The sequence below is a fragment of the Molothrus aeneus genome, chromosome 3 (genome assembly GCF_037042795.1).
Source record: "Molothrus aeneus isolate 106 chromosome 3, BPBGC_Maene_1.0, whole genome shotgun sequence".
Taxonomy (NCBI): Eukaryota; Metazoa; Chordata; class Aves; order Passeriformes; family Icteridae; genus Molothrus; species Molothrus aeneus.
Window position 1 is genome coordinate 113,641,353 of NC_089648.1, and position 12,677 is coordinate 113,654,029.

The 12,677-nt window shown below is 46.3% G+C and overlaps 1 long non-coding RNA gene across 1 annotated transcript; it reads left to right on the plus strand.

The window, feature by feature from the left end:
• The first annotated feature begins 5,888 nt into the window (after positions 1 to 5,888).
• Positions 5,889 to 8,953, plus strand: LOC136554184 (uncharacterized). Its single transcript, XR_010783290.1, has 4 exons — positions 5,889 to 5,999; positions 6,250 to 6,562; positions 6,917 to 7,111; positions 8,694 to 8,953. It is a non-coding gene; the product is annotated as an uncharacterized lncRNA (long non-coding RNA).
• The last annotated feature ends 3,724 nt before the right edge of the window (positions 8,954 to 12,677 follow it).

Sequence of the window (12,677 nt, forward strand, 5' to 3'; positions counted from 1 at the left end):
CGTGCAGTACCGGATCAGGATCAGGCGTGACGCTGCCCACAGCTGGCAGTGCGAGGTCGTGTCGGGCACCGGATCAGGATCAGGGTGGCGCTGGCCACCGCTGGCAGTGTGAGCGTGGTGTCGGGCTCTTCACCCTTCCCAGCCCTGCTCACGCCTCCAGGGGAAGGTGGCAGTGCCTGCAGAGGTGGATGCTGCTCCAGGCAGGATGGCAGCTCCTCCCCACCTGTCAGTCAGCACCATCAGCATTTTTAATGCTCCTGCCTTGACCTTTCGTTACCTTCGCCATACTGACCACATGAGAAAACCCAGCAAATCCTAAGAAATTCCTGCATGACAGAAGGTCAGATTTAGTGTGGTGCTATAAACTTTCTGTTTGGACACCTGTGCACAGGTTCCTACACGCCTTGTGCCACCACCACCACCAGTCCTCAGCGATCCCAGTGCCCTGGAACTGTTGCCCCAGTGCCAGTCTGTGCCAGCAGCAGCTGCAGCGAGGCTGAGCAGGGGCACTGGGCTGCACCAGGTAAGGACCCTCCCCTGGCTGCTTGCACCTGAGTGAGACCCAGCTGCTAACTGAACTCTGGATAGCCTCAAAATGTGATAGAGTCAGACCTTTAGAATGGCTCCAAGGGCCAACAGCTCCAGTGGCAGCTCTGTAAGGGACACATCCTTGTCCCAGCCCTGGTTCACTGACACACACACAATAAATCAACAGTAACAAGGAATTCTTGCTTGTAGAATTCCCAACCCCAACCCTTGCCTTTCCTGCCTGCAGCTGAGGGAAATTTGACATAATATTGACAAATAACCTTTGCTGAGAGCAGTCACCACCCCAATCCTTCAGCCTTTGCAAGATTTTATAGTGAATGGGCCCAAATTCAAATCCTAAATTAAGCCTTCTAACAAGTTTAGTTAGAAAGATACTGTACAGTAAATCACACAGATTTAAAAGTCTGAGCAGGGATTGCAGCACAACCAACATTAAACTGTTTTAGCTACCAGGAACCTAAACTGTGCTTTCCAAGGTTTCAGGCCCTGGGACTGTCAGTTGCCACCTCTGTCCTTCGTTTGTCTTTTTCCCCTTGAGAAGTTGGAGAGCTGCTCCCAGTTTGCTTTTTAGAATCAGCTCCGAAATAGGAACAAAATAAAACATTTCTGACTTTGGTGAATACCTTGAAGAAGAATGACTGAGAATGGAAAGAATTGTAAATTCAGATCATTTTGCAGATAATGGGAAGGGGTTAGGGTTAGGGTTAGGGTTCATGGGGGGCTCCTGGGGCTGTCTCATGGAAGGACTGCGAGAGCTTCTTGCAGTGTCTGGGCGAACACCTGCATACGCGCTTGGATACGCAGAGCATCGCTTCAAGGAGGTGCCGAGGGACGAATCTTTGTGCCGGGAAGCAGCAGCCGAACGGGTGAGCGCGTGTGGATTTGGAGCGGGGACTTTGGTCCTTTCCCTTTTCAATTTGATCTTGGCAGTCCCCCCTCCCCGGTTCCCCAGGACCAAAAACGGAGCTTGTGAAGACAAAAGAAATGAAGGAGAGGCAAGCAGCTACTCTCCTAATATTGTCTGTGTTCGAACTGGGAGGGATCCGCCTTCACCTGCGGTTCGAAGGGTGTTGATTGAAGGAAAACCTGCCTTTTCCCGGCTGTTAGGGGTATCCCAGGGGTGACAGGGAATCCCTGCGTTCCATTTGAACGGGAATGGGAAAAGTATTGTTGTCATCTGATGGCTTTGATTTGAAGGCAGCCAGCCCATTTTCATCATCCTAAGGTTTAAATGGAGGGGACAGCGCTGGTGTCCCTCCTTTGCAAGGGTTTGAATTGAGGTCAAAATCCCCCTTTCCACACGGCTTGAAGGATTTCATTGGAGGAAAGCCCCTTCTTTTCTGCTCTCCCAGGGGATGAACTTGAAGGGGAGAACCCATTTCTTTGCCCTTGTTGAAGCGAGGTGAGCGCCGCCCGCGGCGTCAGTTTCGGGGTTCAGTTGCGGGAAGCTGCAGCTCTGGCAGCGTTTGCAGGGCTGCAGTCGGGGCTGTGCCGCTGCATTTGAGGGCGCTTCTTGTGGCCGCGGCCCGGGCCGGAGCGTTGCCGCTCGGGAGCGCTGCCGGCCCGGGCCGGGCGGTTGCCGAGGCGCACGGGGAATTTGGCGCGGCAGCGGCGGAGCCGCTCTGCCGGTGCGAGCCGCCGTGCGGAGCCGAGGGCGGCTGGCGCCGGGCCGGCCGAGGGCGGCAGAGGCGGCGCGGGCGCTGCTGCGCCGGCCCGGCCGGTGCCGGCCGCTCTGTCCGCTCCGGGCGCGGGGCTCGGGCGCCGCCGGGGTCCCCCGGGCAGGGGGAGCGGGCGGGGGCGGGGGGGTCTCCGGGGCGGCGCCGCCCCTGCGCGCCGGAGGAGCCGCTTTGCCGCCGGGAGCCGCGCTCCGTCCGGGGCCGGCAGCGCGGGGTTCGGCTGCCGCAAGTTCTTGGGTGTCGTGGTTCGGAGGCGCTCTGTAGGGATCGATCGCACGGTTTTGTGTGGGTCGCAGTGGGTGTGCGCTAAGGGCTCTGGCGTTCTTCCTGACCGGTACGGTTCTCGGTTCAGGTGGTGACGATAAAGGTTTGGTTTGAATCGAGTTCTGTAGTCGGATATTTTTTTTGCCGGGCTATTCTGTTTTTAAAGGCGTGCAATGGTTTCTACGGGTCGTTGCGCGAAGCAGCGGCTCGGATTTTAATTCTGTCGTGGTGGCTTTTATTAGCGTGAGTGTGTAGCGTTTGTTTCGGTGGGTTCGAGGTGGCGTCGTGTCGTTAATAGCAGCGGGGTTTTTAAAATCTCTCTAATTGCGTTCGTGTTTCTCGTCTTCCAGGGCTTTTATTGATTTGGTTTGTTTGATTGTAGTGTATGTTTTACTGTTACGGATCATTTGGGAGATATTGTCAATGGTTGCGTTTCTCTTTAGGCTTTGTGTTTATTTCTGGGTGGTATTTTTATTTTGATCGAATGAGGCTCTATGCGTTTATTCTTCAGTTGGGAATAATTTTTTTGTTGTAAATTAAAGTTGATTTGGTTTGGGGGACTTTTGTTTTACAAATGTGTTTTCTTTTGGTTTTTTTCTTTCTTTTTTTTTCTTTTCTTTTTTTGTTGTCCTTTGACGTATTTGGTGGTTGTTGATCAGTTTTATTTTTGGGAACGTGGGTATTTATATGGTGGGTCTTTTTAAGTAGTTTTTTTTTATTTGGGTAGTTATTTTCTTATTTTTTAGTGGTTGAGATTTTTTTGGGTTTTTTTCTATTTCGTGCATTAGTTCGCTTACTAAAGTTCTTTTGACAGAGTATTGCTTATTCTTTGAGTTAGTGTAGATGTAGAATTTTGGTTAGTTTTTAAAATGACGTTCAGGGTCAGTGGCACTGATTGGAGTTGAGCGAGTTGGTTTGGGTTTTTTTAGAGGTTTTTGTGATTTGCTGCGTGTGTTTCTCCAGGGTTTTCTTTTCGTTTGGTTCCATTTTTCTGATGTGATGAGAACTGTCAGTGAAAAGAGTGTTGTGTGTTTTTTTCGCTGGCAGTTGTTTGGCTGGTGGAGGTATCTTGATGGTTTTGGAAGACATTGGTGGGAATTCGATGCTGTTTGTTTTGTCCTTGTATTTAGGAATTGGATTTTAAATGTAAAATTCTAAGGATAGCTATCTTTAAACAAAACAAGTAGATGTGCAGAAATGGGAATAAACTTTTATTTTGATCTATTCGATCTATATTTAAAAATTAACAGGTAACATAAGTCATGATATATTCCAATAAGCTATTGTATTTTTTAATAGAGCATTGTGTATGTTTACAGATATATCAATAGAGATGATAAATATAAACACAACTCAAAGGAAATTTTAAATATAGAAATGTGTTGCGAATCTATGCAGATATATCTATAAAATTATTAAAGGATTGTAAATCTAAAGTGACATAAATCCATACAACACGTAATACAAGTGATACTGTATATATCTTATTATGATATATTATAGGAAATAGCTCTAACTATAGTACATCACTATGATATAATATCTAAAACATTATAGATATGGTAAATATAAATACAACAATATTATTAAAAGTAGTTTAAAAGAAAGGATGGTTTTTTTACTTGGCAAAAGCAGGGGTTTTATGATAAAAACTACAAATACAAATAATAGAAAGGTAGAAATCTACTTGTAAAAATATCTCATGAATACATCAAGATGGATATAAAAATTGAAAATATTAGAAAAAAGAAGTTGTAGCAGTAGATTTGGTACATAATAAAAATAATAATTTATCTATATGATGTGAATAATACATATGTGATATGTAATTATGAATAGAATGCATCAGTATAAACGGTGACTATAATTGTGAATATAATTATGCAAGCTCTAAATATAAAATGATTTCAATATAGTTTAAAAGAAGGGGTTTTTGGTATTTGTTTGGTTAGAGATGGGAATTTTTTTTTGGAATAATAAAAGTATGATAGAAATCTAAATCGAAGTCTAGAAATATACAATCAATATATAATGATATTGATAAAACCACAAAATATGAATAAATACAGATAATAGGAATAGGCATAATAGATTGTATAAGTGACGTAACACATCAATGTCCGGTATAAATATGCGTGTGAATAGAACTAGGAAAACTAGAACTATAAAATTTATTTCAAGAAGGCTTGAAAGAAAGGGGGCTTATTTGGTTCTTGTTTGGTAAGAGGCAGGCTTTTGGCATTTTTTTTAGAGGAGTTTTTTGCGGGGGGATCGCCCCTGTTCCTTTTTGCCGCCTTGGCTGCCCGCAGCCCCAAGGCGCGCGGCGCCCCCGGCTGGGGTGGGCGGCAGTGCTGCCGCCTTGTGGGCAGAGCGCGGTACTGCAGCCCGCCGCCGCCAGGCAGCCCTCTTGGGCGTGGCGCGTGGCGGAGTTGGTTTGACCTTCTGAAAATGGCGGCCAAAAGGGCGGGGAAACCGGAGGACCCCCGGCGGTCTCTCCGGACTGCCTGCACGGAACACCGACGCCGGCGCGGCCCCGGCGGGATTTTCTCTTGCGTTTCAGGTGTACCCGACACGGGCTGTGGGGTCAGCGGCGCCGCGGGCGGGCGTATTTTGGCGGGTTTCTGACCGGCATCTGAGTAACCGCCTCTCTCGGCCGAGGGGGGGGGGGGGGGGGTCCTCCCTCGGCCGCCATGTTGGGAGTGGCGCGTCACCAATGTCGCGGGAGTTTGTTTGACCTTCTGAAAATGGCGGCCAAAAGGGCGGGAAACCGGAGGACCCCGGTGTGTCTATCCGGACTGCCTGCACGGAACACCGACGCCGGCGCGGCCCCGGCGGGATTTTCTCTTGCGTTTCAGGTGTACCCGACACGGGCTGTGGGGTCAGCGGCGCCGCGGGCGGGCGTATTTTGGCGGGTTTCTGACCGGCATCTGAGTAACCGCCTCTCTCGGCCGAGGGGGGGGGGGGGGTCCTCCCTCGGCCGCCATGTTGGGAGTGGCGCGTCACCAATGTCGCGGGAGTTTGTTTGACCTTTTCAAAATGGCGACCAAAAGGGCGGGGAAATCGCGGACCCGGGAGTCTGCCGCCCTGTGGCCAGAGAGCGGTACTGCAGCCCCCCGAGCCAGAGCCCTGCCCCTCGCCGCTGGCTGCCGGGGGCGGGACAAGGACTCGGCTGCCAAGCGAGGCAAGGGCGAGGGGCGGGAGCGAGCGGCGGGCGGGGCGGGCTCGGTAAATGGCCGGCAGGGGTGAAAGACGTTCAGGAGTGCAAAAGGGACACGATGGCTGAGAAGAATGGCCGGGGGGGGGGCGGCCCGGCGGGGCCGCTTTCGGCGGGCGGCGGAGGCGCGGTCGCAGCGCGCCGGGGGCAGCGAGCGGGGGCGGGCGAGCGCCGTCGGAACGGGGCTGCACCCCCCGAGCCCGCGCACGCGCCTCTCCAGGCGGCGGAAGCGACGGCGGGCCGGAAAATCCCGGCGGGGCGGCGCTGCCCGCCCTTTCTGCCGCCAGCTTTGCAAGGTAAGACCGCCCGCCCCGTCCCGCCCCGTCCCGTCCCGTCCCGCCGCCTCCCGGTGTCTGTAAACTTCCCTCTGGCTTCCCACTTCTCCGTGCTGGAGAGTGGGAGAAAGGTCCCTGCTGCTTGCCGTGTCCTCGGTGGGCAGAGAGCAGCTCTGACCTTGGCCGGATGAGCTGCTGAGGATTGGATCCATGGGGATGTGCTTTGATGCATTTAGTGACCTTTACAGATTTCTTTCCCCGCTTTTTTCAGTTCACAGAATCGTGGAATAATTCAGGTTGCAAGGGGCTCTAAAGATCACCTCATTCCAAGGCTGCTGCCGCCGTGGGCAGGGACGTGCTTCCATAGAGCAGCTTGCTCAGAGCCTCATCCCAGAGCACCGACGGGCCTTGAACACTTGCAGCGATGGGGCAGCCCCAGCACCTCTGAGCAACCTGTGCCCTGTGCCAGCCAGGTGCCAGAGGAGGAAGGAAGCCCTTCCCACCTGGAGCAGAGGCTGCTGCAGCTTGGCGTAGCCTTGTGTCACCGAGCGTGTGAGACAGAAAGGCCCTTCCTTTCTGGAGGGGTAAGAACACTCAAAGCTCTTTCTCGGGACAAGCAGAGCAATGGATGGCCAAAGTAGCCTTCAGTTCTTCCAGCAGATTTGGGAACAACTTGAAGGAGGAGCAGAGCTGGCCTGGTGCCTGCCAGCTCTGCAGGCAGTGGGCATGGAGAAGCTGCAATTATCTGTCTTCTTGGCTGAGACTTTATAAATGAGGCGCTTTTCTGTAGCTCCTTTTCAGGCATGACGTGCAAGTTGCCCCTAGAAGTCCAAAGGCAGCTGTTTTCTTAGCAGAAGGAAGTCAGGAGGAGGCAAAGCCACCAGCTAAGTCTGGATAAAAAACTTGGCTAACCTCTTTTCCCCCCCTCCTCCAAACAGGCAATTGTGCAGCACTCAGCAGAGATCTGCCCGGGAGGAAAAGCAGAGGAAATCTCTGAGAAGCGACGTGCGAGCTCTGGCGAGGCCGGCTGCTCCCCCTGGCCTTGGTGTGGGACCTCCTGAGCTGCCATTCCTGTGGTGGGAGTGTTTCTCCTCTCATCCAGCCAAGCCAGAGACCGCCTAGGGAGGGAGCAGGTAAGGTTGAAGTACCGAGGTCTCCCGCGTAAGAAGTGACACGGCAAAAGGAAATGGCCTCAACTTGCAGCAGGGAAGGCTTAGATTGGATTGGAGGGAAAATTTCTTCACTGAAAGGGTGCTCAGGCATAGGAGCAGGCTGCCCAGGGAAGTCCCCATGCCTGGAGACATGTCAAGGATGTCAAGATGTGGTGTTTAGGGACCTGATTTGGGGGGGCAGCAGCTGGGCTCGATGTCCTTAGAAGGCTTTTCCAACCGCAAGGATCCTATGGTTCTGGAAAGCCTTGACCCCTCTGGCTCTAGCACAGCACCTGGATGCTGACAAAATGAGGCTGGTCATAGAGCCTGGAGGTCCCTGTGCCACAGGGAGAGGACAAGCCAGTGTCACCTGCAGGGAGGGTCTCGTCCCCAGAGAGCAGCCAGTGACTCCGTCCCTGCCCGGGGCTCTGGGTGCACCCTCGGGGGGCGGGGGACGACACCTGCCCTCAGGTGTCCCTCTGGGCACCTGGGAAGGGAACCAGGTCCATCCATGCGGCAGCTCCAGGGCTTGCAGGCTTTGGGGCCTTGCAGCTGTGTGCCTCGTCACAAGGTGGCAGGGACGTGACACTGCTTGGCAACGCTGCTGGCCTCGGATCCTTGCTGCTCTCGTCCTTATCCCATATGGATTTAGCAGCAATCTTCTGTCTTTGCTTTAAAACTGTCCTTGGGAGAGTTCAAAGAGAGGGTCATGAGTTATTTCAAAGCCTACATCTTTTACCTATTGGTACTGAAGAGAAAAGACACAAACCTGCTTTGCATCCTTCTGCCTGGAAGTCATTGTGACACACAAGGAAGGGAGGAAGGGGCTGGCCGGGGTCAGCCTCTGCTGAGCCTCAGCTCTGGCTGCTCCTGCTCACAGGGTAAACCCAAAAGCTGTTGTGATCAAAAACGCAGGCCGCCCTTCTGACCTGAGTCACAGTGGCCGTTTCTTCTGAATGAATCAAGATGGGAAATCATTCTTGGAGCTTCAGAAGAAAAAAAACCCCCAAAACCGTAGGTACATTTGTAAGAGCGTGTATGTACGTACATTTCCTTCGATGAAGAAGAAAATCTTAGAAATATCATGTCACGTCTGGCTTCCTAGAGAAGATCCTGAACTCGGCTTCTGAAAGCAAATGGCTGTGCATTTATAGGAGCGTTTCCCTTCTTTTTATGTGCCTCCCCCAGTAATCTTCTACCCTTGCCCACGGCAAGGAGAGTGTGGTGATTTGGCTGCTCCGCTCTGCCGAGGGTGTTGCAGGCTGTGTAGCAGGGAGTGAGGCCTTTTGTGGCTGCTCATCAGACATTTTCCTACAGCCTTCTCCCTGCAATGGTAAAATGAGACTTGTGTTAGCGAGCAGTCAAGTAGAGCAGGTAACATTAGAAAAGAATTGTTTCTGAGCTGCTGTTCACTAGCACGTGTTTCCCCTTTCCGGCAGAGCGCGCATCATTGCGGGCTTGGGATCGATTGAAATGCGCTAAGGAAACCAGCTCTGGGGAGGGAGGGAGGGAGGGAGGGAAATGCTCTCTTAACATGTGCCAATTCTTCTGTCAAACTCATCAGGGCAGGACAGCGCTCAGACTGAAAGTGTAAGAAGATGTGGAGTGAGACACAGAATCTGACAGGAGCACCGGACTCACAAGTGCACGAATTTTGCTTTTGGCTTGGATTTAAACTCAGAAGTTGTAAGGAATTTGGGAAGGAGAAGGGACATTTCAGAAGGAGAAGAAGAAAAAGAAGTTGTTGTTGTTACAGCCCTGGCAAAATCTTTGGTTCTAGCTAATAAAGGAAGTTAGTTGAAATAAAAAAAAGAAAAAAACGTGGGTTTTTTCCTTCACTGTTGTATTCGTTGGTGGTTCGTTATATGGTGTGTTGTTTTATTTCTTGGTCTTATTACCTCTGTGTAAGTAGTTTTTTTGAGTGAAGCTAACTTTCTGGACGGGTTGGTTTGTATTTGAGGTAGGATTAATTTCAAGAGGTTTCTTTCCTAGACTTCTGATAGGTATTCCTGGGATTTTGGTTTTGTTTACTGTGTGTATCAACAGAGAGATTTGGTAGGGCCAGCTGGGCTGCTGGAGTTTTGGGTGTTAATTTATTAGATGGCTTTTGTTCAATGCAGTTTTGAATTGTTGAAAGGGTTTTTAATGTAGTGGTTTTAAGGCGGTTTTTAAGAATTGTTTGTATCGTTTCACGTTGTTTGTAGTTGGTGTATGATCAGGGATATGGTGGAACTTCTTGAACATTCTGGTTTTAGCGTTCCCAAGTTCCGATTTCTTTCTGCTTTGCTGTTTTGTTTCTGGTTTTCTTTTGGGGGACAGGGGCATTTGTATACGGTGGGTTTCTAGAGGCAATATGTCTTTCAATTTGGGTAGTGATATTTTTTAGTATTTTAATAGTTTCGATTTTTTTTATTTTCATGCTTTTAATGAGTTGTTTTAAAATTTTGAAGATAACCTTTCTAGATGATTGGTTATTATTTGTGAGTTAGCCTCAAGGTAGAGCTTTGGGGGCTTTTTTTAGTAATGTTTAGGGTCAGTTGTAGGGTTTTGAGTTTAGTGAGTTGGTTGGATTTAATTTTTCATGGGTGCTTGTTTTTACTACAGTTCTGTCATTTTCCATGTGTATCTGAGTTTTTTGGGGTTTTGAGCCATTGGTTTAGGAGGAAGTTTATGATGAGAATGTACGGAGCTTTTGGGCTAGTTATAGTGGGATTTCAAATTTCTTGACAGTTCGGTTGATTTGAGTTTTTCTTAGGGTTAAATGTTGTGGGGTCTTTGTTCTGTTAGTCCTAGAAATAGGTTTTGTTTGGATATGCTGCGATGGGATGAGCGTGGGCTGCGTACCGGTGCTGACGAAGGTGCGGTATTTTTGTGGTTCTGATGCGTTGGGTTAATGAATTGATACGGTCTAAGATATAGATTAATTAAAGTAGAAATAAATATAAATATAAAAACAAATATAAAATGATAGTGGTAAACATAAATATAGAAAACAAATAGATAAACACATAAAACTATACTATATAGTATATTATTGTAACAGATGATAATATATAGGAATGATAGTCTATTATATATGTATACAAAGATATATAAAGATAGGTTGTAAATATAAAAATATTTAGATAGAGTTAAAAGAAATTGGGGATTTTTTGGTTTTTATTAGGTTATAGGCTGGGGTTTTTTTTCTAAATAGAAATAATATAAAAATAAAAATCCAGATATCCAAATATATAACACGTATACCGATATCTCTAAATATTTAATATAAAGAAATAGAAGTAAAAGAATAGATAGGATATAAAAGTAATATATCTATTATTATATTAAAAGGTATTCTCTCTAGTATGTATAATACCTACAAATATAATAAATAAAAATTGTAAATGTGAATAGAATGATGAAAAATAAAATTATTTTTAGAGTTTTAAATATGGTTTAGATAAAGGGGTGTCTTTGGTTTTTGTTTGGTTAGAAGCAGGGGTTTTATTTGAAATAATAGAAGTATTATAGAAATGTGAATCTTAAGATAGAAATCTATCATAAGTATAGAAAGAGAAATGACGAAACTATGGCTATAAATTTAAATCTAAATCTATGTCAGTAATGTGAAGAGTTGTAGTATAGAATAGAAATGACCTTATGTGGCAATATAAATGATAAATGGGAATAGAAATAGAAGAAGATGTAAATATAGTTGGAAAGAAAGGGAATTTTTTGGCTTTTATTTGAGTAGAGGCAGGGGTTTTATTTTAAATAATACAAGTGTTCCAGAAGTGCAAATCTGAACACAGAAATAGGTAATCAATGAATCAAAATACGTATAAAAATATAGAAATAAGTCCTCGGAATAGATGTAATATAGAATATCAATTGATTTATAAATTGACATTGATAAAGATAAATGTATCAGTAAGCAATACACATTATAAATATAAATGTGAATATCAATAGGAAAACCTAGGGGTAAAATCTATTTAAATATTGTCTAAAAGAAAGGGTTGGGGTTTTTTGGGTTCTTCTTGGGTTAGAGGCAGGGTTTTTATTTTAAATAATATGAATATAGATATTACTCTTACCTGTTTCTAAATATTGAGATAGATAATCAAGATATAAATATAAAACCTAAGTAAATATAAATAATAGGAAGGGATGTAATATAGAATACAAATAACAGTATACATTGATATACAGTTTAAATGTAAATGTGAATATGAACCTGAAAAATACAATTTTAAAAAAGATTGAAATAGAGTTGAAAAGAAAGGGGTTCTTTTTGGCTTGAATTTGGGTAGAGGCAGGGGTTTTATTTTAAATAATGTAAGAGTTACAGAAGTAAAAATCCTAACACAGAAATATAGATTAAATATAGAAAGATATGAATAAAAAGATGTCAATAAATAGAAGAAATAGGAACAGATGTAAAATAGAATATAAACTTATAAAAAATCGGAAATTATAAATGTAAAAATAAACATTATACATCAATATACATTTGAAATATAAATGTGGATATAAATATGAAAAAAAATTTTTTTTTACAAATTTAAATACAGTCGAAATTAAAGGGGGTTCTTTTTGGCTTTTATCTGGGTAGGGGCAGGGGAATTATTTTAAATAATGTAAGCGTTACAGAAGCAAAAATCCTAACAAATATATACTTACTATGTAAAAATATGTATAAAAATAGAGAAATAAATTTAAGTACTAGGGAGAGATGTAATATAGAATATAAATTTATTTATAAATAGAAATGTATAAATATACATCAATACGCATTATAAATAGAAAGGTGAATATTAATATGAAAAACTATTTTAAAAAATATTTAAATATTTTTTAAAAGAAATTGTTGGGTTTGGGTTTGGTTTGTTTGGGTTTTTTTTATCCTATTAGGTTAGAGGCAGGAGTTTTTTTTTCTTCTTCCTGGTTGTTTTGGGGCATTTATTTCAGAGCAGTTTTTGGGGGGAATCGCCCCTGTTCTTTTTTGCCGCCTTGGCTGCCCGCAGCCCCAAGGCGCGCGGCGCCCCCGGCTGGGGTGGGCGGCAGTGCTGCCGCCTTGTGGGCAGAGCGCGGTACTGCAGCCCGCCGCCGCCAGGCAGCCCTCTTGGGCGTGGCGCGGTGGCGGAGTTTGTTTGACCTTCTCAAAAGGGTGGAAAAACGGAGGACCCCCGGCGGTCTCTCCGGAATGCCTGCACGGAACACCGAAGCCGGCGCGGCCCCGACGAGATTTTCTGTGGCGTTTCAATTGCGATGATGGCATTCCGGTTCGTCTGCAGGGTTCGGCGTCGCGGGAAATCGTTTCTAGGGCTCGAGGTGGGTGTCGGCATTTTGATCAGGCAGCTGGCAAAACGCCTACGCCTTGGGGTCTTTCCAAGGGGCGCTGGGGGCGTGGCCGGGGCGGGGCTCCGTGTCGACGAGGTGACGTCATTAGGCGGCACTCTGCCTGCAGTTCGCCGATGCAGACGGCAGGGGGCGCTGTATAAATGGAGTATTAAGTATAAACTATCTAGAAGAAGAAATAAAAGCTCTACGTCACCTGCAGCTG